The following is a 25159-nucleotide window of genomic DNA, read 5'->3' as shown; positions in this document are numbered from 1 at the left end:
ACTGCTTTCCCTGGCAAACCTTATAGTTCTGGAAATATCCAGTATAGTTTAAAAATTGAGGCATTGTACTATACCTTATAATGTTAGAAAAATTGAATGTAACTCTTGCTCCTATGTCAGGAGGCATGCAGAGCTACATATTTAACACTAATCAGATTTAACACCACCAAAAATATTTAACTATGCACTCCTTCACCTGTTTACTTGCATCCATCATTATCTGTACCTTCACATCCATACCATCCCCTTCCATCCTTATCACCCCAAGATTGCCTGAACCCAGATACCATGAATATTTTAAAACTAACTTGGGAAAGCAAAAAACTAATTTTCTGGACCCTTCTTAGAAATGTCACCCTGATGATTAACTTTTTTTGTTTCAACTAGGATAAAAGCTGTGAGACTTTCCCACATTAACATCTAGTGTGGTACATTTGTTACAGTTAATGAACACATATTGAGGCATTGTACTAACCAAGGACTATAATTTATAGTTTACACTTTGCCCTGCACAATTTTTTAGAGAAAAATGTATAATGGCCTGTATCCATCATTGCAATATCGTGCAGGATGATTCCAATGTTCCCAAAATGCCCCCATGTCTCACCTATTCTTCCCTCTCCTTCCACTCAGAAACTCTGGTGGCCACTGCTTTTACATCAATGATACAGCTTCTTCCATTGCTACAATAATAATAAGTCTACTTTAGTTCATAGTTGCATCCCCCTTAAGTTTGTTCATTCTTCAACCTTGAGGATTTTTGGATGGTGTAGCAGTTTGATATGGTTATGAATTCCAAAAATAGATATTGGGTTGTTTGTAATGTGGTCTATACCTGGGCATGATTATGTTGTGATTAGGACTTTGATTGGGCCACGTCATTAGGGTGTTGAGTCCCCACCCACCAAGGGGTGGGGACTCACGGATAAAAGGCATAGCATAGGACAGAGTTGAGGCATTTTGATATTGGAGTTTTGATGCTGGAGTCTTGAGCTGGAGCCCCAGGAAGTAAGCATACAGAAGAAAGAGAAGCAAGCCCCTGGAAGAGAGAGAAACCCTGAGCCAGGAGAAGTACACAGAGAAATAGAAACAGCTCCTTAAACACAGCAGAAATCCCAGAGAGAGACAAAGCTGTTTGCCTAACTGTCTACAGATGACTTTGTGGAGAGAGGCAAAGCCTAGAAAGCCTCACAGCTGACCTTGTGGAGAAAACACAGGAACTGACCCCAGAGAAAAGCAAGACCTGGGAAAGGAGGAACCCAGAAAGCCTGAACCCTGGCAGACATCGGCAGCCATCTTGCACCAATACAAGAAAATATACTTTGGTGAGGAAAGTAGCAAATGCTTTATGGCCTATTATCTGTAAGTTCCTACCCCAAATAAATACCCTTTATTGAACCAACCCATTTCTGGTATTTTGCATCAGCACCCCTTTGGCTGACTAATACAGATGGTAATATCCATCTGTCTGTAATTGAGAGGAGGCTTAGATCCCATGTCAGATGGCAGGAACTATTGCTTGCAGATGTAGACACTTTCCACTTCCTGGGATAGGTACTGTCCATCATCCTTCTGTTAGTTGTCTTGGGTGAGTCCAATGAACTTGTGAGTAAGTGTTGCAACTCTGCTGAGATTCAGGACTCAACTGGCATATGAACAGATTGAAGATTTAAGTTTCTGGGGCATATATTTAACATATATAGTGCTAATTATAGGTTCAAATAAAAGAGGTAGAAGAGCCATGTGTAGGAAATTGTAAATGAGTACAACTTTGTTACATTGGGAGCATTATTCCAAAGTAAGGTCCATTGACAAGATGCCAAATATTCCTGAGATTGTCTGCCCTGCCTATAGTGTCAAGGAGTCTCTAGAGCCCTTAGAAGCCCCACTGTTTGAGGCACTGTTTACTGGGGAAGTCAATGACATCCTGCTAAGACATGCATAAGGGTAACCTCTGGAATAACTTCCCAATTCACTTTGAAGTCTCTTAGCCATAAAAATTCATTTGTATTTTATATTTTCCCCTTTTGGTCAAGGTCTTTTTCTGGATTCATCAGTGCCAGGGAGGCTCTGCCCTGGGAGTCATGTCCCATGCTGGTGGGGAGGTAATATATTTATAGGCTGAGATTGGCTTAGAGGGAGGCCACATTTTAGCAACAAGGAGGCTTTCAGAAGGCAACTCTTAGGTAATATATAATACTAGGCCAAGTAGTGGGATAGGCTATATGAGAATCCCCTATATTTTTGATGTAATATTGATGTAATCTAAAACTTCTTTAAAAATTAAAATAAATATATTTTTAAAATAATAAGATAAAAAGGCTTTTAATAAAAAAAATTAGCTTTAAAAAAACGCATCGCAAATATAACTGCAGGAAAAATATAGTTGGAATATTTGAGCAATAACTGCTACTGACTGTTAAAAAAAGTTTAGATATTCTAGATTATTGTATAATTAGCCTCGCTCTTTATCCTTTTTTCCAGAGATAGAGAACATAGGCAAATAAAAGCAGAGTGGTTATGATTGCAGAGCCTAGAATCCTACCTCCTAGGAATAAAATCTAGCTCTACAACTTATTTGGTATGTGACTTTGGAAAAATTGATTATCCTAGCCCCAGTTTCCTCATTTTTAAAATGGAGAAGATAATATACTACCAATAATAAGAGTTCTTGTTAGGACTAAATTGATACAAAGACATTGACACAATGCCTGATACATAGCTCCTTTTCTTTCTCTTTGATAGATTCCTAACCAGACTCAATTCTGGCTGTTCTCTTATCACAGGGGTTGGAAACCTGGGAACTACATTTCCCAGAATCCCTTGCCACCTGTCTTCTGCTTTATATTCTTTTGATGAGAATCACTTGTAAAAGATTTTGAAAATAGATATGAAATATAATTTCATATAACTACTCCCACAGGGTCATGCAGGTGCATAGACTTTGGTAGTAGGCAAACTACCAAATTCTTAAACTTTACTTCTGCAACTCTTCCTATGGTTTTGTAATCACCTAATTTCCTGAATTAAATTCCTTCCAGCTTGAGTGGTTCCTATTTTCTCCATAAATTCTTGCCTGATATATTCTTTCTTCTCCTCATGATAATTGAATTCTATCATAGATTACTGAGTAAGAAAGGGGGGAAGAAAAATAATAGTAACACTAATAATAATTGTTAACCTTTAGGTCTTTAATCAAATGCCATAGTTTTAGTGAGTGCTTCCTGCCCACCCTATCTAAAATATCAATCTTGGGAAGCGGACTTGGCCCAGTAGATAGGACGTCCGTCTACCATATGAGAGGTCTGTTGTTCAAACCCCGGGCCTCCTTGACCCATGTGGAGCTGGCCCACGTGCAGTGCTGATGCACGCAAGGAGTGCCGTGCCACGCAGTGGTATCCCCCGCGTAGGGGAGCCCCATGTGCAAGGAATGTGCCCCATAAGGAGAGCCGCCCAGCACGAAAGAAAATTTCAGCCTGCCCAGGAATGGCGGCGCTCACATGGAGAGCTGACACAAGATGACACAACAAAAAGAGACACAGATTCCCAAGCCACTGATAACAACAGAAGTGGACAAAGAACACGCAGCAAATGGACACAGAGAACAGACAACTGGTGGGGGGAAGGGGAGAGAAATAAATAAAATAAATCTAAAAATATATATATATCAATCTTGTCCTCACTCTCCACTTCTTCTCGGCTTTTTTGAAAACTCTCTTTAGTATTTACCACTATTTTAAACGATTGTGGTATTACCTGTTTATCTTGTTCATTGTTCTTCTCTCTAGAAAATTATTAAGCTAATTATGAAGAGGATATCTGTGTGTCTCACTGCCGTATCCCCAGCTTCTCTTCAAGTACCTGGCAAATACTTGCAGGTGCTCAAAAAATACTTGTTGAGTTGATGAACGGAGTACTTATTATGTGCCAAACCCTCTGCTAAGTTCTGTATGTATATTTTCTTATTTTGTCTTTTTAAAAAACCTATCCACTGGTGGCAGGGGGAGGGAGGGGCGCAGAAACTGTGAGAAAAACCCTTAACAGGGAGGCTGATTTGAGATTGCACATCTCCAGTCTCTTGCCAGTGAATAAACTCACTTTTCCTTCCTAGCCTAGTTCGGTGAACCTATCTGTTCTGCTGCACTGAGTGACCAAACCCAGCCAAGGACCCTGTGGTCCCTCTTCAGTTTGGTGCCAACATGGGGCAGGTGTCCTTGTGAAAAGGACCCTGCTGGGTGGACTCCTGGAGCCCCAAGGTTAGAGCTTCAGGAACCCCAGCTCTGTGGCCACGGGAGTGCTTTACTCAGAGAGGCTCCTATCCTGGGCATCTAGGGTCCCTAAAGGCGGCGAGCTCTGAAGAAACACAGGTTCCATTCTCTGTGTGTTGTGTGCGTGTGCGTTTGTGCTATTCTCGCTCTCCTCAGCAGCACACTAGTTCCTGCCAAAGCTGTAAGCAGCAATTTGCCAATTTGTCTTGTTTGGTTTTCAGCCTTGAAAAGAACAGGGGGCGGCGGACTTGGCCCAGTGGTTAGGGCGTCCGTCTACCACATGGGAGGTCCGCGGCTCAAACCCCGGGCCTCCTTGACCTGTGTGGAGCTGGCCCATGCGCCAAGGAGTGCCGTGCCACACAGGGGTGTCCCCCGCGTAGGGGAGCCCCACGCTCAAGGAGTGCGCCCCGTAAGGAGAGCCGCCCAGCGCCAAAGAAAGTGCAGCCTGCCCAGGAATGGCGCTGCACACACGGAGAGCTGACACAGCAAGATGACGCAACAATAAGAAACACAGATTCCCGTGCCACTGACAGCAACAGAAGCAGACAAAGAAGAAGACGCAGCAAACAGACTCAGAGAACAGACAACCAGGATGGGGGGGGGGGGGAGGAAAGAGGGGTAAAGGGAAGAGAAATAAATAAATAAAATCTTTAAAAAAAAAAAAAGAAAAGAAAAGAACAGGGAAGGGAGTAGGCCCTGGCGGAAGGACGTGCTGCGAGCTTGGTGGCCCGGGTCTTGGATTCTGTACTTGCTAACTAGAATAGGAAATAACCAGAGTTCAGAAGTGAAGGGGAAGAGCATCATTAAACACTGGGAACAATTTGGGTATGGACCTAGAGAACAATCCACCTTTGTAAGGAAGCCTGGCCTCAGTGTGCATTAGCAGGTGAGCAGAAATGCCCAGCACCAGGATGTTTAGAGTATAACACTATTCCACAGTTAGACCGATTCGTTAATGAGAAGCATTAAGTAAATGGGAAGGAAGTCCTTACATCCAAGGCTTTCTGGCTTTCGACCAAAATGAGAAACTTCAGGGAAAATGTTTTGGACATGGTGTACTGCCAGTTAGTCAGGCCTTGGGTCCCCATTACACTAAAGCCAGAGAAAACAACGACCTGCCACCCTGGCAAAGGAATTAGTTAATCAACGATCTCGGACCAAAGCTGGAGTTAAATAATTGCAAAGACAAGGGGAAAGGAAACCAGGGGAAAAAAAACCCTCGCAGACTCTAACTCGACTAGAGGATATCTTAGTATGATTATTGTCTCAAGTACTTGGAGAACTGAGAATGCCACTGCTCCCATATCACCACACTTCCATATAAGGAGGATGAAAACAGATCTAAATTGCTATTAGATCTGCCACAAACGGCCTCCCCACCTTTTGGACATGGTGTCCTGCCACTCCTGGAGCGGTGTAGCTTTCAGGCTTTTCAGGAGGGCACAGCCAGGGCCAACTCCCTCTCCAGCAAGTACCACAGGAACAGGTGACCAAGGACAACCTAGTGGCTATTGATATGAACATACTCTATTTTTAGCATATGACCAATATGATCGGAAGGATTGAGTTCCTAGCTACAGAGAGGACCCTAGAAAATCTAGACATGATAATTTCAGCCCTGGTAGAGATTCCTTTCGAGATGTTTTATATCCAAGAAAATCAGAAGAAGAAAACGATCGCAGATTGGCTAACTTAAAGGCTCATCTCTTCGGAGCAGTCCTGAGCAAAGTCCTCCAGCCACAGAGGAAACCAAGAAAAGGTAAGTCCTCCGGGACCCCCAGAACGCCTCTGGGCCCCCTCAGGGTGCTTACTGCAAGGAGGGCGGGCAAGGGGGAGAGAATGTCCCAGGCTCGCAGGGACAAGAGCGCCAAAGACTTCTAGCCCCGCAGAGCAATACCCCCAACTTAGGGGGACAAAGACAGTGACCTAGAGTGCCGGGGCCCGGGGCCCTTTCTACCGGTCAGGAGACAATCCCCATCACCCACAAGGAACCCCGGGTCTTTCTCCAAGTGGGCGAGAAATTAGTAAATCTTCTGATGGATTATGGGAGCAATTCTTTTCAGTTGTGAATCAAAAGCTTACTCATAAATCACATTCCTGTTATTGAAGCGTCAGGAATTACAAATGTACCACACTAATGAAAGACGTTGATGTGGGAGGAGTGGGGGGTGTGGGGATTGGGGTCTATGGGAACCTCTTATATTTTTTAATGTAACATTTTGTGTGATTTATGTATCTTTAAAAAAAAAGATAAGAAAAAAAGGAATTACAAATGAGAGATTCTTCCTATAGTCATTACAATGACAGGTTGGAGACACCCAATTCATGCATAAATTTCTGTTAATGCCTGAATGTCCCATCCCTCTTCTCAGCTGAGATTCAGTTTCAAAGTTACAAGCCTCACTCTCTTTTTCTCCCATTGAAGGTAACATACAGGTCCCAGCAGTGCACGCCTGTGCCCTCCAAGTAGCCTTGCTGGACCTTCCAGAAAGCACCGAGAAGTTTGGAGTGCACAAAGAAATAAAACAAGGGGTGCCAGCCTAGGTATGAGCTACGGGGGTCCTCTGGGCTGGGCAAGAGACGCACAAGCAGTAAAGGTAAGATGGTGGCAGAAGAGTTCTCCACACTTAAAACAGCATCCGCTTTATGGGAAACTCAAGAGGGCATCTCACCCCTGAGTAAGAAATTTCTTAGCTGGGGCCTAAACAGACCCTGCCAGTCAGACTTTAACACTCCTATCTCACCAGTCTTAAAACCTGGCCCACAAGAATACAGATTTGTACAAGATTTAAGAGCTACCAACCAAATAGTAGAAGATACCCATCCAATAGTACGCAATCCACATAAACCTTGTCAATATATCAGATGCTTACGCTTGGTTTAAGGATTTGGACATAAAAGACTCCTTTTCCTGTATTCCCTTGGAAAAAGAATTGCAAAAGCTTTTTGCTTTTGAATGGTAAAATCCTGATACTGGAATAAAACAACAGTATTGTTGGACAGTACTGCCACATGAATTTAAAAATGCCCCCACTCCTTTTGGACAGGCACTGTCCAAGGGCTACAAGGAGTACAACTCCGAGAAGGGCTCTTTCTTCAATACGTTGATGATTTACTCATACCTAGTAAAACCCAAGAAGCCTCAAATCAGAATAGAATACTAATGCTAAACAGGCTAGCGAAAAAGGGATATGAAGTATCTGAAAAGAAAGCCAATCTCCTCTGAACCATTCAAAATGGAACTGATCAATGTGTAACACACGCTCCTATTAATCCTCGGTCCCACCATTTCTGCCATCAACAAAGTACAGCACTAAGGTTTAGGCGGAGGAGAGGACTGGCAAACTGATTTCACCGTGATGCCAAAAGCTCCTGGAAATTTTAAATATTTATTAGTGTTTGTTGACACCCTTGCTTGATGAGTTGAAGCTTTCCCTTGTCGGAATGAAAAAGTTATGAAATGCCTACTACATGAACTTATGAAATGCCTACTAAAAGAAAGTCTTCCTAGGTTTGAACTCCCTCTCTGCATTCAAAGTGACAATGGTACTGCTTTCCTCTCTAAAATAGTTAATGATGTTTCCAGTTGGCTGGGTATTGATTGGCAACTACACTCTTCCTATAGACCTCAATCCACCAGAAAGACCTAACGTATGAACCAAACATTGAGGGAACATCTGGGAAAATCCGTCTAGAGACACAACCAAAATGGGATAAAGCTCTTCCATTGCACTCCTAAGGATAAAAGTAGAACCCTGCAGAGGGCAGGTCTAAGTCCTTGCACAATGACATATGGAAGGTCCGCGGGAATGTGCTGGCAATCTGCACTCTTGCTCTGAATTAGCTACCATATAATACATAAACTCCCTGGGAGCTACCTTGACTGAGATAAATCATCATGCTTCTAACGATCTTAAATTCCCCACAGATGCTCCTTTACAAAATTATCAACCTGGAAATTGGGAATGGCTGGGTACCTGGGAAGACCACCATGCCCAGGTACAACTAAACCCAAAGTGAATTTGGAACCTGCCTGGTTTGACTTATCACTCACTCTTCTCTTAAGTTGCAGAGCATACACCTTGGCTACATCATACCAGAGTCAAGCCACTAAAGTTCCTGCATGGTGATCTCCCAACAATCAGGCAGAAAGCAGGTGTTGCCATCTACCCCCCAAAAACCCAGAGCATAATTACAATTGTGAATCACTAGCAGGACTCAAATACTTGCTGAAAAGAACACCTGCCTAAATAAGTTTACTATTATTTTTTATGTTCTTATCTAAAGTTGGCTAGTGTTCTCATGTATTTAATTTCTATCTCCCTGTAAAAACAAGAGAGAATAATCTATTCCTTCAATGCACACACTTTTATGCCACCTCTATAAATCAATCTAGCTGTTGAGTTTGTAGACAATTACCCATCTTTAGTGTATCTGGTCTGCCTTGGTGGATATCTTCACTACAAGGACCAGACTGGAAACCTTAAAGTTATAAATAAAAGAAATCCAGAGACTTTCATGAAGAAAGCAGACTAGAAAGACATGATATTCTCTTCTCTTCCAGAAAAATAGCTAAAAGTCAGGCAGAAATGGCCTGGGAAAATTCCTCTAGGGTTTAGGACACCAGGGGAAGGCCAGATACCGCCCAGCAGAGGGACAAAGGAAAAGAATCATGATGGCAAAACTGTGAGTTGAAAGCCACAGCTGCTATTGCCCGTGTCCTCCTCCACCCTAAAGACACTTTGAATTCTCAGGCCTCTGGGCTGGCAGTGACTACAGGCCCCAGGAATCCACCTCCCCTGGAAAGGGAAGAGAGAGGGAAAGAAACTCAGGCTGACTCAGGTTTGGACCCACAAATTTGGTCTGCTGTGTCCCAGGAGCCCTCTCAGGCCAGGTGGGGTCATGCCATAGCTTGCCTTGGGAGAGCCAGCAAGGGACTAAAGAGATCTGACCCTCTCAATCTCCCTCTCTACTGACCAGGACTGTCTGTTGAAGACACAGAGATGGGTAGAATTATTTCCTACCCAGAAAAAGGGAGAAGGCTGCCAGTGAAGTTTGGAGAACTATCTCTGAGAAAGTTTGAATTACCAGGCTCTTAGCCTCCAAACAGAATCTCTTTCACATTGATTTGGTCCATGTTGCAGTGAACACACTCTGACCAGGCATTGAACTGAGAACCCTGCTATTTGAGGCATTATTTACTATGGCAGTCAATGAGATCCTGAAGAGAAGTGCATAAACATAACCTCCAGAATGACCTCCCAACTCATTTTGAAATCTCTTAGCCATAAAAACTCATTTGTATTTACCATTTCCCCTGTTTGGTCAGGGTCTTTTTCCAGGTGCATTGCTAGTTGGTGCTTGGTAATAATCCCTTGGTGCCAAAGAGGCTCACCCTCAGTAGTCATATCCCATTCCGGGGGGAAGGTAATGCATTTATACACTGAGATTGGCTTAGATAGAGGCCACATTTGAGCAACAAGCAGTCTCTCAGGAGGTAACTCTTAGGCAACATATAATACTAGGCTAAGTTTCAATTTCAAAAGAAAAGGTTCATAAGTACAATCATCAATATCAAGGGCCCATAGTAATGGTCAATCCTCCTTTCCTAGGCACTGCCTCTATACTCAGGGGATTCTTGCTGTCCCCTTAGAGAATGTGGCAGAGCTCCCCAGGATGGGAAATCAATGTTTTTTTGGTTATTTTGTGGGTCTCCACCCATTGTGACAATGCTCCATGAATACTTGAACACTTTCATATGCCTTAGAGGTATGCCCCAGGTGAACCTCCTCCCATGCATCCCCCATCACTGACACCTCAAACCAATGACCCTCCCCTGCCACAGTTGTGACTCTTCTGTAATCCAAAACTTCTTCAAAACTGAAACCAACAAAATAATCAAATGAAATTAATAATAGGGAAGCAGACTTGGCCCAATGGATAGAGCATCCACCTACCACATGGGAGGTCCGCAGTTCAGACCCCGGGTCTCCTTGACCCATGTGGAGCTGGCCCAGGTGCAGTGCTGATGTATGCAAGGAGTGCCGTGCCACTCAGGGGTATCCCCTGCATAGGGGAGCCCCACACGCAAGGAGTGTGCCCCGTAAGGAGAGCCGCCCAGCATGAAAGAAAGTACAGCCTGCCTGGAAATGGTGCTGCACACGCAGAGAGCTGACACAGCAAGATGACACAACAAAAAGAAACACAGATTCCTGGTGCCGTTGATAAGGATAGAAACAGTCACAGAAGAACACACAGCAAATGGACACAGAGAGTGGACAACTGGGGGGGAGAAGGGGAGAGAAATAAAAAAAAAATAATAATAAAAAAAGTGTTTAAAAATTACTAATAAAATGAAATAATAATGATAGTTTTAAAACTAACAAAATACAAAAAAATTTAAAAATTGAAATGAAAAAATACTTTTTGACATTGCCTTTCATTACTGTAAGATCTGTTGTCTTTTATGCACAATGACATTTTCTTCTGTATATTCCCCCAGGGTCTTATTTTTTTTATTTTATCTTCAAAGAAGCTTTAGGTTACTGAAAAGTCATGTACAGAATATAGAGGATTTACATATACTCAACATTCTCCCACTTTTCCCTTTTCCCCTTTCCCCTATTAATAACAATTTATATGTGGGTGATACATTTGTTACAATTAATGTACAAATATTGAAGCACTGCTGGTAACCATGATTACTAATTTACATTATGGTTTACATTTTGAACCATACACTTTTATAAATTTTGATGAAATTTAAAATGGCCTGTATTCATTATTGCAAGATGATGCGGTACATTTCCAATGCCCTAAAAATGCCCCATGTTCCATCAGTTCTATTCTTCCCTCCCCCTTCCCTTGGGGCCTATGGTAACTACTAAGTTTCAGTTTTTAAAGAGTAAGATTCATAGTTACTGGCAATAATATGGAGGGCTTGACATATTGGTCCGTTTTCTTTTATTAGGCACTGCCTATGTTCTTTTATATACATAAATTTCTTTATTATCTTTCTTTTATATACATATATTTTGTTATCTTTTTTTTCTTTTTTTTTTGGCCTATGTTCTTGAGAAACTCTTGCCCCTCTATTTGAGAACATAGCAGGACTCCCCAGGATGGGAGTTTAATATTTTCTTGTTAATTGTGTGGGTCTCTACCAACTGATATAACACACTATGACAAGATGAACCCTTACATATTCCATAGAAGCCTGCCCCAGGCATGCCTTATCTTGTATGCCCCCACATCCAATACCCTATACCAGTTACCCCTCCCTGCCATATTTGCCAAAAGAACATTCCCAATGTTGTAGTTTTAACCACAGATCTGCAAATCCCCAGAGGTCACCTGCTCCTTCCCCCGACCTTCCTCCCAGTTCCGTGAATGCACCAACCCAAACCCCTCCCCCATCCCATCCCTTCACAGGCCAGCACTGCCAAACCCAACAGCATCAGTGTACCACTGCCATGCCCATACACTGCACAACTACACCCTTCCACTGTATCATAGACTTTGCCCATTTGGGCATTGGCACACAACCATCTACTCTTCTGTCTCCTGTAAACCTATCTTCCAATCTCTAGCTCTGTGAGTCTTCTTAATTTGCTTAATTCATATCAGTGAGGCCATGTAATATTTGTCCTTCAGTGCCAGGCTTGCTTCACTCAACACAAGGTCTTCAAGATTCATCCATGTTATCCCATGTGTTAATACTGCATTCCTTCTTACAGCTGAGTAATATTCCATTGTATGTCTATACCACTGATTGCTTATCCTTTCATCTATTGATGGATATTTGCGTTGCTTCCAACTTTTAGAAACAGTGAATAATGCCACTCTGAACATTGGTGTGCATATATTTGTTCATGTCCGTGCTTTCACTTCTTCTGGATATATACCCAGCAGTGGGATTGCTGCATCATATGGCAATTCTAGAGTTAGCTTCCTGAGGAACTACCAAGCTGTCCTCCACAATGACTGCACCATTCCGTATTCCCACCAGCAGTGAATAAGTGTTCCCTTTCCTTCACATCCTCTTCAATACTTGTAGTCCTCTCTTTTTTTAATAGCTGCCAGTCTAATGGGTGTAAGATGTTATCTCATTGTAGTTTTGATTTGCATTTCACTAATAACTATTGATGTTGAGCATCTTTTCATGTGTTTTTTAGCCATTTGTATTTTCTTCTTTGGAGAAGTGCCTATTCAAATCACTTGCTCATTTTTTAAATGGGTTGTTTGTCTTTTTATTTTTGATATATAGGATTTCCTTATGTATGCTGGGTATTAGGCCCCTATTGGTAGAGGCTAACCAAATATGTTCTCCCATTGGGTAGGATGCCTTTTCACTTTTCTTGAAAAAGTCCTGAGGTGCAAAAGTTTTTAATTTTGAGGAGGTCCCATTTATCTATTTGTGATAAGAAAAAAAGAGAGCAGATGTAAATACATAAAATAAGAAATAAGGTGAGGGATATCACCACTAACTCCACAGATGTAGAGTATCATAAGGGGATATTTTGAAAAAGTATATGCCAGCAAGATGGATAACTTAGAGGAAATGGACAAATTCCCAGAAACATACAAGCAGCCTACATTGACAAAAGAAGAAATTGATGAACTCAACAGACCAATCACAAGTAACAAAATTCAATTAGTCATCAAAAACCTCCCAACTAAGAAGAGCCCATAATGCATATGTCTGTGCATTTTGTGTTGTCATTCAAATCCCTAAGTCTTTCCTGGATTTTTTCTATCTTTTTATCTATCTGTTTTGCTATCTGTCTGATTTTAGATGTACTGTCTTCCACATCACTAATTCTTTCCTCTGCCCATTCAAATCTGCTGTTATGTACTTCCAGTGTATATTTGTTTTCTTGAATTGTGCCATTCATCACCATCATATCTGTTACCTTTTTATGTATGTTTACAAATTCTTTAGTATGTTCTTCCAGTGTCTTCTTAATATCCCTAATCTCTTCCTTCACTTCTCTAAATTGATTCATTATATTTGTTTGGACATCTCTGATTAGTTGATCCAACATTCTACTTGTTAGATTGGGCCATGTCTTCCTATTTTTTAGTACAGGTTGTAATTTTTTGTTGGTGTCTAAGCATCTGTTTATCTTAATCGGCTTATTCAGTTGATTAGTTTCTCTTTCTACTCTAGGGTTTTATTTTGTTTTTGTTTTTGTGCATGTGATTAGGTTTCATTTTGACACTTCATCCTCTTATTCTATTTCCTTGCTGTTGTCTGTGTTCCCTTGGGAAAAAAATTAGGATCATAGAAAAGGAAAAAGAAAAGAAAAAGAATAATAGTAGTAATAATAAAAGAGATAGAAGAAGTATTGTATAAGACCTAGGAAAATAAATAACATGAGTAAAAAATCATAAGAATTACAAAGGAATAACAATAAAAAATGGAATAGAAAAAAATGAAACAAGAAACATAATAAAGAAAAATACATAGCATGAATTAAAAGGCTGGAATGATGAGAAGAGAGGAAGAGAAAAAAAGAAAAAGGAAAAAAGGAAAGAAAACAGAAAAAAAGAGAAATAAAAAGAAACAAAAATAAACACCAAAGAGTTGGAAAGAAAGAAAAATAACAGAAAACAGAAGATAGAAAAATGAAGGAAAGAAAAGAAATAAAGTAGGCAGGAAAAAAATAGGTAAAAGGAAACTAAGAATGGGGAAGCACAACATACAAGAAACAAAACAGCAGCAACTTAAAAAAAAAAAAAAACAAAGAAAAACAGCCTTCCCTCTTAGGCCCCAAAGGAGTTTCTCAGGCTGCCAGTGTTCATTAATCAATCACCCTGCACTCTGCCCTCTGCAGGTCATGTACCAGATTTTAGTGAATAAAATAAGGAGAAAAAAAAAGGAATCTTTAAAAAATAAAAAAAATAACACAAGAAAATCTAAAACAACCAAAAGAAATCCATATGTTCCCTGTTGTAAGGTATCAGCTGCGTGTCTGATAACCCAGTTCATGTAAGGAAGGAATTCCTCCACTGAGCTAAACTGGCTCCACAGGCTAACTACGCTTCAGAGAGCTTATGTGGCTCTATCCACCCACTTTCCCTCAGGTGTATTAGACTTCTACCAGTTTGCCAGAGCCCTGCAGATTAGGCACCTGTTTCCAACCCTCTCTAATGTAGTTCCTCTCTCTCCCAGGAAGGCTGGGCATGAGAGCCTGCTTGAGTAGATACCCCCTCCCCTCTTCCCATTGGGTCAGGTCCCTTCCGAGATTCAAAGGGGGCTCAGCTGGCCAAACTCACTGCAAAGAAAGCACTCTCCACCCTCCATCAAACCCCTCTTTCTCCCAGGGAATGCTCCCTCCCAGTCTATTGGCAGGGGTGACTCAGGGATTCCACCAAGGCTACTTGTCCTCAGGGTGGGGTATTTGTGCCATTCAGAGCCACAGGGGGGAGAAACTCTCAGTTTTGCTTTGGCTTCTTTATGTTCCCAGTTCCCTCCTGGATGACACAGAGCACTTTCCCATTTTGTATATATCTCAATCTGCTTGTTTGGATAGGTCCTTGTCTTTTCTCTGCTCTTTCTTGTGAGAGAGTTGGTTATTGCCTACCTACTTCAATGCCGTTTTTCCTGGAAGTCTTCCCAACACATTTTATGAAGCCAACATCACCCTAATACCAAAGCTGGATAAAGATACTACAAGAAAAGAAAATTACAGACCAATCTCTCTAATGAACTTTTTTTCCCCAAATGAGTCAGAATTTATTTTTGACATCAGGAACAGTGTCAGAGACTCTAGTCTGAGAAATCGTCATTCTCATCTAATGAACACTGATGCAAAAATTCTCAACAAAATAATTGCAAGTCGAATCCAATAGCATATCAAAAGACATACAATTAGGGGGGGAAAAGTAAAGGCATCCAAATAGGAAAGGAGGAAGTAAAACTCACTTTTTGCAGATGACGTTATCCTATATTTAGAAAATTCTGAAATGTCTATGACAAAGTTACCTGAGTTAATAAATGAGTTCAGCAAAGTGGCAGGATACAAGACCAACATGTAAAAATCAGCAATGTTTTTGTGCCCTAGTATTCAATAATCTGAGGAGGAAATCAGGGGAAAAAATCCAATTATAATAGCAACAATAGGCCCAAATACTTAGGAATCAATTTAACCAAAGAAGTCTAGGACCTATATGCAGAAAACTACAAAATAATGCTACAAGAAATCAATGAAGACCTAAACAAAAAGGACAGACATTCTGTATTCATGGACTGGAAACTAAATATCATGAAGATGTCAGTCGTACCCGAACTAATTTATAGATTCAGTACAATACCAATCAAAATTCCAACAGCCTACTTTACAGAACTAGAAAAGGCAATTACCAAATGAATTCCTTTGGAAGGGAAAGTGCACTCCAATAGCCAAAAGCTATTGGAGGACCTGGGAGGAAGTTCACTGCCTGAACTTTAAACATATTATAAAGCTACAGTGGTCAAATCAGCATGGTACAGGCATAAAGATAGACACATTGATCAGTGGAATAGAATTGAGAGTCCAGAAATAAACCCTCACTTCTATGGCCAACAGGTTTTTGGCAAACCTTCCAAGTCCATGTTAATGGGATAAAACAGTCTCTTCAACAAATGGTACTGGGAGAACTTGGTATCTATAACCAAAATTTTGAAAGAAGACCCCTATCTCACTCCCAATACAAGAATCAACTCAAAATGCATCTAAAGACCAAAATATAAAAGCCAGGACAATTAAACTACTACTAGAAGAAGATGTAGGGAAACATCTTAAAGACTTTGTGGTTGGTGTTGGTTTCTTGGACCTTACACCCAAAGCACACGCAACAAAAGAAAGCATAGAGGGAAGCGGACTTGGCCCAGTGGTTACGGTGTCCATCTATCACATGGGAGGTCTGCAGTTCAAACCCTGGGCCTCGTTGATCTGTGTGCAGCTGGCCCACGCACAGTGCTGATGCGCACAAGGAGTGCCTTGCCACTCAGGGGTGTCCCTGCACAGGGGAGCCCCATGCGCAAGGAGTGCACCCCTTAAGGAGAGCCACCCAGCGCGAAAGAAAGTTCAGCCTGCCCAGGAATGGCACTGCATACACAGAGAGCTGATGCAGCAAGATGATGCAACAAAAAGAGACACAGATTCCCGTGCTGCTGACAACAACAGAAGCGGACAAAAAAAAACACGCAGCAAATAGACACAGAGAACAGACAACTGGGGTGGGGGGAGGGGAGGGAAGAGAAATAAATAAATAAATCTTAAAAAAAAAAGAAAGCATAGATAAATGGGGCCTCCTCAAAATTAAATACTTTTGCTCCTCACAAGACTTTATCAAAAGTGTGAAAAGGCAGCCAACTTAATGAGGGAAAATATTTGGAAATCACATGTCTGATAAAGGTTTAATATCCATGATATATAAAGAGATGTTGAACAATAAAAAGACCAACAACCCAATTAAAAAATGGGCAAAAGACTTGAATAGACGTTTGTCCAAAGAAGAGATACAAATGGTAAAAAACACATGGAAAAATGTTCAACATCACCAATGATTAAGGAAATACAAATCAAAACTACAAGGAGATATCATTTTATACCTATCAGAATGGCTGCTATTAAAAAGACAGAACTACAAGTGCTGGAGAGGATGTGGAGAGTTAAGAACACTTACTCATGGTTGATGGGAATGTAGAATGTTACAGCCAGTGTGGAGGACTGTCTGGCAGTTCCTAAAGAAGTTGAATATAGATTTGCCACATGACCCTGCAATACCACTACTGGCTGTATACCAGAGGAACTGAGAGCAGTGACATGAATAGATAACTGCACACAGATGTTCATAGCGGCATTACTCACGGTTGCCAAAAGTTGGAAACAACCCAGGTGTTCATCAACCAGTGACAGATTAGTGGTTACGAAGGGCTGGGGAAGGCACGCTAAGGAGTGTGGAGTTTTTCTTTTTGGAGTAATGAAAGGGTTCTAAAATTTTTCGTGGTGATGAATGCACAACATTGTGATTATACTAAAAGCCATTGATTATACACTTTGGATAGATCATGTGGTATGTGAATATACCTCAATAAAAACTGCTGAATAAATAAATAAATAAATGTGCAAGAATAGCCAGAAATAGCAGCTATGTACAGCAGAGGAAACATAGAGGGATTGAGAAGTGAAGAATTTTCTTATTTGTCTGGTTTTTGTTTGTTGTTATTTTTTGAGATAATAAAAATGCTCTAGTAATGATGGAAGTGATGAATGCACAACTATGCGACTATACCAAATACCATTGATTGCACATTTTGGATGAATTGTATGCCTTATAAATATGTACCAATAAAATTGACTTGATTAAAAGAAAAAGAAATGCAAACTAGACAAGGGATACTAAATGAGAGCCACTGTAGCATAGCCCTAATGAACACAAAAATAACTTTAATGTGTCAGGCTGGTGTCCAAATGCTTTAAAAATGATTGACATGATGAATGCACAACTATGTGATTATACTGAATACTATTGGTTGTACACTTTGGATGGATGGATGCTTTATTAATATGTATCAGTAAAATTGATTTGTGAAAAACAAAACAAAACAAAGAATCCCCAATGGCCCTAGATAATCTTAACTGTCTTTCAAGAAGGGACTTGTGCTGTAGTTAAAGCAGAATGTTGTACCTATATCCCTGAAGAATCAAGTAATGTCTCTTCTCTTAGCTCATATGAATAATTAGATTCAAGCCTTATCTTCTCCCACTACTAGTTTTAGTTTCTATGATTTGTTCAGTCACTTGGCTGGAGAAATTGGTTCCTGGTTAAGAAACTTCCTGTAAATGGGGCTTGTCGTTTTTCTAATAATAATTCTAACCTTTATGCTTCTTAAATGTAGCATCTCTGTGCAATCGAATATTAACGCAAATAATTACCAAACCTTTTTCCTTATTCAGAACATCTTCCTCCCCTGAAGCAAGTACCCATCCCTCTGAGATGAATCAGCATTATCCACATGTCATGAGCCAACGTTTCCATCCAACTACCCCATAACTACTGGGCGTCATCTCAGCAGGAAGTAGCCGGGTTGAACGACGCCCCAATTTCCAAGATTGGAAATGTATATTTAATCATGACAAGCTTAAATATTAAGGCTTATAATGTTAGAAAAATTCAATGTAACCCTTGCTGGCATGTCAGGAGGCTCACAGAGCTACAGATTTAACATTAACCAGCTTTAACTCTACCAAAAAATGTGTAACTGTGCACTCCCTCACTCCTTAACTTTACTCACATTTCCCATTATCTGGACCTTCACGTCCATACCATCCCCCCATGCAAATCAACCCAAGATTGCCCAACCCCAGGGAACATGCATATTTAAAAAAACAACTACAGGGTATCTGTGTGCTTTAAAATATATAAAGTTCAGCTTTGATATTCATTAATTAATTTACTTTTTGGGTAACTCTATAATTGCATATATGATAAGACACAGCCCAGTAATGATGGAAGAATGAATGTAACCACAGAGCCACCACCCAGGTCAAAGCCTGGAGTTTCACCAGCACTGCCCCTTCCCAGTCACTGCCCCCATTCTCCTCCCCCAAAGTAACCAATCCCCTGAGCGTTAAGCCTACAGAATTGCTTTGTTTTTCTTCTTTATATATATAAAGAATCGTACCTGACACATTCTTTCTGAGTGTGGCTTATTTTACTCAACCTTACGTTTATGGGTTTCATCACATTTTGCCTCTGGCAGTAACGTAGTTCGTTTTTATTGTGGTCTGGGGCTCCCCTGGACTCTTCCAGGCAGTCCGCAAGGTCAGAACCATCCCTGTGGAAACGCCAAGACACCCCCTCTGCCTTTCCAGGTTCACGCACTGGTGTGCAAAACCGTGCTCTGCCTGGGACTGGTGGTGTGTGCCCCAGAGGCGCCAACGGCTCTCAGTTGGCATTTCTACCCCAGCGAACGTCTTAGTTTGCCAAAGGCTGCCAAATGTGATATATCAGAAATAGCTTGACTTTTTTTTAAACAAAGACTCACCTTAGTTTATCAAACAAGTCAAGACGCTGGAGTAGGCCAGGGGTAACTGGAATAGAACCCACTATCAAGCCCTCCTCAAAGCTATGATTTTTTTTTTTTTTACTTTAGATATTTTTATTTTATTTTTGAAGAAGCTTTAGATTCCATAAATGATACATCGAGAATATAGAGAGGGGGGTGGGGGGTATATGGAGACCTCACATTTTTTTAATGTAACATTAAAAAAATAAAGACAAAAAAAAAAGAATAAAAAAAAAAAAGAAAATACAGGGAGAGTCCCATATACCCCAGCCCCTCCCCTTGGGTCGGACTGTCATAAAGGGAATGGGTTAATTCTGAGGCGGTGAAAATGTCCAAGTCAAGGCATCGTCAGAGATGACTTCTCCCCGAGCCGCAGCTGAGGGCGATTGGGCACGGGGCAGGGCCTAAGGCAGCCCCTCTCTCATCTCTTGGGGTTACTCTGTCCTCCTGCAGTGGTCGGCAATCAGGAGGCCTCTCACTTGGCGGGGGCCCAGTGGCCACATGCATCCTTTAAGATTAACTGAGAAAGCAAACAACAAATTTTCTAGGCCTTCCTTAGCATTAACTTTCTTTATTCCAACCAGTATAAAAGCTATGAGAAAAACCCTTAAAAGGAAGGCTGATTTGAGATTGTCCATCTCTGGCCTCCTGCCAGTTAATAAAGCTACTTTTCCTTCCTAGGCTAGTTGGCTGTGTCTACCCACTCTGCCTCGCTGAGCAAACGAACCCAGCAGGACCACCCAGGGGGCTCTAAACTCCCTCTAACTGCCTGTTTGCTCCACCACTAGTGCATGGAGGACTAACTCTGCCCTACCGATCGCGGTATCTTCAGCACCTACATTATGGCAGGTGCTCACTGAGTTTAGGCCAATCTTCTTTCCCCTATACCATAGTTTTATGGCCAGCAGCCCCAACCCAACCTGCCACCTACAGCCCATGAGCTAAGAGTGGTTTTACACATTTTAATAGTTGAGGGGAAAAAAATCCAAAGAAGACTATTTCACAACACATAAAAATTACCTGAAATTCAAATTCATCTCCAAATTGAAATTCAAATTTCAGTGTCTGTCAATAAAGTGGTTTTGGTTTGTTAGTTTGTTTTGTTCTGGTACTGATGTGGGCTATGGGTGGGAGGTTCTTTGTCTCTTCAGAGATAACCTAAGCTGACTTGTGGGTGTGAAAGAAATGGTAAGAGGCTGCAGTCCTGCCCTTGGTGACAATGGCAACGACTCCAGTCCCAGGAAACAGTTTAACAATGCAAGGTGTATAAACTTTAAGTATTCAGGGGAAATGCAAACCAAATATGCTAAAAGCTTATCTAGAATGTATGAAGTCCATGCTAAAAGCTTACCTAGGATGTGAAAAATATATGCTAATTCAAGCCTATTGAGAACTGAAACAAAAGGACAAGTTGACCTTTCCTCTCTGTATAAAAGGGATTCAAAAATCTTGTTGGGGGCTCGGGATTGAAACAGAAAGCTCCGGAGTCCGCTGGCCATCAATAAACCATTTTTCCTTCTCAAAATCATTCCTGAGTCCTGGCCTCTCTATACGCAAATAATTGAACCTCTCTCAAATTCTACAACAGTACCGGGGTCATTTGTTTGCCCATTGTTTGTGTTTTTGTTTTGGGGGGAATGGGGGACCCTGGGACCTCCTGTGGGGGAGGTTGGCACTGGGTCATTTTAGCCACACTGCTCCCCATCTGTCGATCAAGTTTTATGGGGTTGCAGCTACACTCAGCTCATTCGTGTGCATATCGCCCACGGCTGCTTGTGCACAGCAACTGCAGAGTCGATGGTTGCCACGGAGACTATCTGGCCAGCAAAGCCCGAAATATTTACTCTCTGGCCCTTTCCAGGAAAAATGTGTGGACTCCTGCTCTGCATTTACAGCAGCTCTAGCAAGCTGCCTCTTGTGGACTTGGTAAAAGTTTACTGCCTTTTTTGCTTTATTTCCTGGATTCCCCTGTGGATGCTAGGACAGCATCGTGGTTCAAGTCCACAGAGCATGAACTTGAAAAAGAGACTGTGGGTTTGGACCCTGGCCTTGCTGGCTCTTAGCTGTGTGACCTTGGGCAAGTTAATTTTACCTTTCTGTTTCAGGTTCTTTGTTGTAAAATAGGGGTGATACCAATCAAGTTAATATGAGTCAATTAGTAAAACAGAGATGTTAATAAGAATTAACATAAGCGGGAGGAACTTGGACCGGCCTCTGGCACAGTAAAGACTCCCACAGGCCCGCTCCCCCGCCCCTGTCATTAGCTGCCTTAAACGCTGCACTTTGCCTGAAGCCCTTGTTCCCAAACTTTGGCAAGAGGCAGCACTGCCTGCCACACAGTGCTCCTGTAGGGTATCGCTCCACACGTCAGGGTTTTCATTTAGGTGGTTTAAAACCTCGTGCATGGTTGCCAGCATGTCCACGCCACTACTGCATTTTATTCTCCACCGGACATGAGCAACTTGGAGGGAAAACACACACATCTGCTAAGTTGTAGGAAGGCGTGCTCAACGTGGCAGGCGAGTGGCCTCAAGTTTTGCACCCCATCAGCCAGCCAAGGTGTCCACAGTGACACTTGAGGGCTTTCGTAAGGAGATAAACTGTTTAAGTGGGTTATTAGTCAAGAAGGACACAACGATATCATGTGTGCACATCTCATTACGCCATTAGCAAACCACACCCGAAACAGGGGTCGGGAAAAGACATCACCGATAAGTGTCAGGTTAGATTAGATAGAAGAAAAGCAAGCAAGGCCTGGAGTCCAGGGTGCCCTCTGGGCATGTGCTGGCGGGGAGGGCCAGGGGTCAGGAAAGAAGATGAAGGCAGCCAGATCGCTTACACGATGCATTTTCAGAATTAGAGATATGTCATAAAAATTAATCGTCCCCCAGTGTCCCACAGTGCACTAGAATCAAAATAAAAACGCTTCATTTCCATTTTTTTGGTGTAATCTGACTGAGCCTGGAATTTTAAATTCTGGCTTTTTTTTTTTTTTCAGAAAAGTTAATGGCTACAATAGAGGACAGAAAAGAAAGAGAAATGCAAAGAAGTTGAAAGTTCATGTAGTCCCATCCTGGTATTTTACAGAGGAAGAAAAAGGCCATCAGGGAAGGAAAGTGACTTGCCTGAAGCCACACAGCTGTGGAGCACCAGACCTGGATGCAGCCACTGGTCTCGGCTGGTCCAAATGCAGTGAGCTGCCACCAAAAGTGTTTCCTTTCGTCCAGCACCGAAGACTTGAGAAAGGAAAATTCTTACAAGGTCTTTTCTAGGTCTAACAGTTACACTGAAGGGCAAGATAAGGATGAGATATCCTTAACTTCTTGAGACAGTTTCTTACTTTCAGAAATCTAAGTTAAAGATAATATTTGTGTTTTCAAAAGAGGCTGGTAAAATATTTGCACTTCAAAGCACAGAGTGTTAACATTTATTCGGGCAAGTCTTGTCAGGATTAGATAAATATTTCCAAAGCAAAACGAAACTTCTTTTGGAAACTTTGCAACCAAAGCCAAGAGGTGTGCATTCAAAAACTCCTTAAGGGCATCCAATTCTAATAATTATATTTATCGAATGTCCTCTAAATCCTTAGTTATCTTCAGTAAATAAATGATTTCTCTTAAAAAACAAGAGCTTAACCCAATAAGGCATCCTTTCTGCAAGCATTTGCTCAATGTCTCCAGGTTGAGATTGCATTGGCTGGTAGCTTAGCCTTCTTCCTTCTCCTTTACCACCCGCCCTTGTGCACACCCCATGTCCATGTCCCTCCGTATTTCAGAGAGTTCTTTGGACAAATTCTTGAATCTTTGTCACATTGGCTGGAATGGAAAAGTAGCTTTTAATCAGCTGTGAATACTTCCACAGAAAATCTGACCCCTAATGACTGAAGTCTAGAACTTGGAAACTTCAGTTTCTCCTGACCCCTAGAGTTGAGGCATTTTCAACATGCACAGATCCCTCCAACACACACACGGACCGAGAGCCTGGAATTGCCGTGAATTATCCGCATACTAGAACAATCTTGTGAAGCAATAAATACACCAGCTTGCATTTGTAGAGGGTTTCCACACACTTTAGGTCCTCAGTTAGAGCCGGGCTTTCTGAGCTTGGGCACTGCTGACATTTCGGTCCACCCAACTCTTTGTTGTGGGGACTGTCCTGTGACTGTAGGATGGTTTAGCCCATCCCTGGCCTCTTTCCACCAGATGCCACTAGAGTACTTCCTCACTTGTCTTCAGACACTGCAAAATGTCCCAGTGGTTAAGAACCACTGATTTAGAGGTATTATTCCATATGCCTCAAAATATTGATGTTCCCCAAGTGTCAGTCCCCGACCTCCTTTTATTCTCTCCCCCACTTGCGCCCTAGGTGAGCTCACCTTGTGGGATGCCTTCAAGTGCCGTCCATAGGGTAATGGCATCCCTAAGTACTTTCCCAGGATGGACTTCTCCCCACATGCCAGACTCAACTCAGATGCCCCCAGCCCTATTCAGTGCCTCCATTGGAGTATCTAATCGGTGCTTTGAACTTATCCTCAAAATTGAGCCCTTGGTATGTCCCATTGCACCCCCAAAATTGCTCCTCTTGCAGCCATCCTGATTGAGTGAATGGCAATTCAAACTTACAGTTGCTTAGCTCAAAATGAAGAGCTGTTCCCTAATTCCTTTCTTTTCTCACCACCTTTAGGATAAAATCCAGTAGGTTCTGTCATTATCCCCACGGCCACAAGTCAGAACCAAATTGCCCGCATCTATCTACTGGTTTGTTGCAACAACCCCTAGTTGTGATGTGGGCTATGGGTGGGAGGCTCTTTGTCTCTTAATAGATAACCTAAGCTGTCTGTGACTTGTGGATGTGGGATGATAAGAGGCGGCAGTCCTGCCCTTGGTAACCACGGCAGTGACTCCAGTCCCAGGAAGGTTTAACAATGCAAAGTCTATAAACATTAAATATTCAGGGAAAATGCAGAGCAAATGGGCTAGAGGCTTACCTGGAATGTGTGAAGTCCATGCTGGGGGCTTACCTAAGATGTGGACGATATATATGCTAATTCAAGCCTATTGATAACTGAGACAAAAGGACCATTTAACCTTTCCTCTCTGTATAAAAGAAACTCGAAAGTCTTGTTCGGGGCTGGGGATTGAAACAGAAAGCTCCCGAGTCTGGCCGGCCATCAATAAACCATTTTTCCTTCTCAAAATCATTCCTGAGTCCTGGCCTCTCTATACTCAAATAATTGAACCTCTCTCAAATTCTACAACAGTTGGTCTGTGCTTAGCTCACAAAGCAGCCGGAATAATTCTGCTAAGACATAAATCAAACCATGTCTACCTCTGTTCAAAACTCTCCAATGGTTCACTATGACTCAAAAAAAAAAAACCAAACAAACAACAAAACCACACACACACACACACACACACACAAAACACCAAAGCCCTTCATGAAGGAGCTGCTCACTTCCACTATGACCTCTTCCATTGGTCTCCCCCTTGCTCACCCACCCAGACACACTAAGCCCAGCCCTGCCTCCAGGCACTGTGCTGGCCATCCCTTCCACCTGGAATGTTCTTTCTCCATATATTTGCATATATTGAGCTCATTTCCTAACTTCCTTGAGGTCTTTATATAGCATTCCTCCTAAATGAGGGCTTCTCTGCCACCTATTTAACATTTAAACTCTTATCCCTGCTGTTTACTTTTTCTCCTTAGACTATATCACTAACATACTATTTCTTTTGCTTGTTTATCTCATTCGTTGTCTGCCTCCCGTACTAAAATGTAAGCACATGGTTTCTCTCTATTAGTCACTGTTAAACCCTCAGCACCTATAACAGTA

At 41.9% G+C, this 25159-nt stretch overlaps 1 protein-coding gene, 1 long non-coding RNA gene and 1 other non-coding gene across 5 annotated transcripts in view; 1 reads left to right on the top strand and 2 right to left on the bottom strand.

Moving 5' to 3' along the window:
- The window catches only part of GCNT2 (glucosaminyl (N-acetyl) transferase 2 (I blood group)), a 252516-nt gene that overhangs the window by 166587 nt on the left and 60770 nt on the right, over positions 1–25159 (bottom strand). The window lies entirely within an intron of this gene.
- On the top strand, positions 5528–24526 carry LOC131275321 (uncharacterized). Its single transcript, XR_009182743.1, has 3 exons — positions 5528–6027; positions 6694–6865; positions 22325–24526. It is a non-coding gene; the product is annotated as an uncharacterized lncRNA (long non-coding RNA).
- LOC111760117 (small nucleolar RNA SNORD52) lies at positions 14997–15063 on the bottom strand. The gene has a single exon (XR_002793904.1). It is a non-coding gene; the product is annotated as a small nucleolar RNA SNORD52 (small nucleolar RNA).

Source organism: Dasypus novemcinctus, chromosome 22 (genome assembly GCF_030445035.2).
Source record: "Dasypus novemcinctus isolate mDasNov1 chromosome 22, mDasNov1.1.hap2, whole genome shotgun sequence".
Taxonomy (NCBI): Eukaryota; Metazoa; Chordata; class Mammalia; order Cingulata; family Dasypodidae; genus Dasypus; species Dasypus novemcinctus.
The sequence above is the reverse complement of the archived record's forward strand: the minus strand, read 5'-3'. Positions and strand labels throughout refer to the sequence as shown.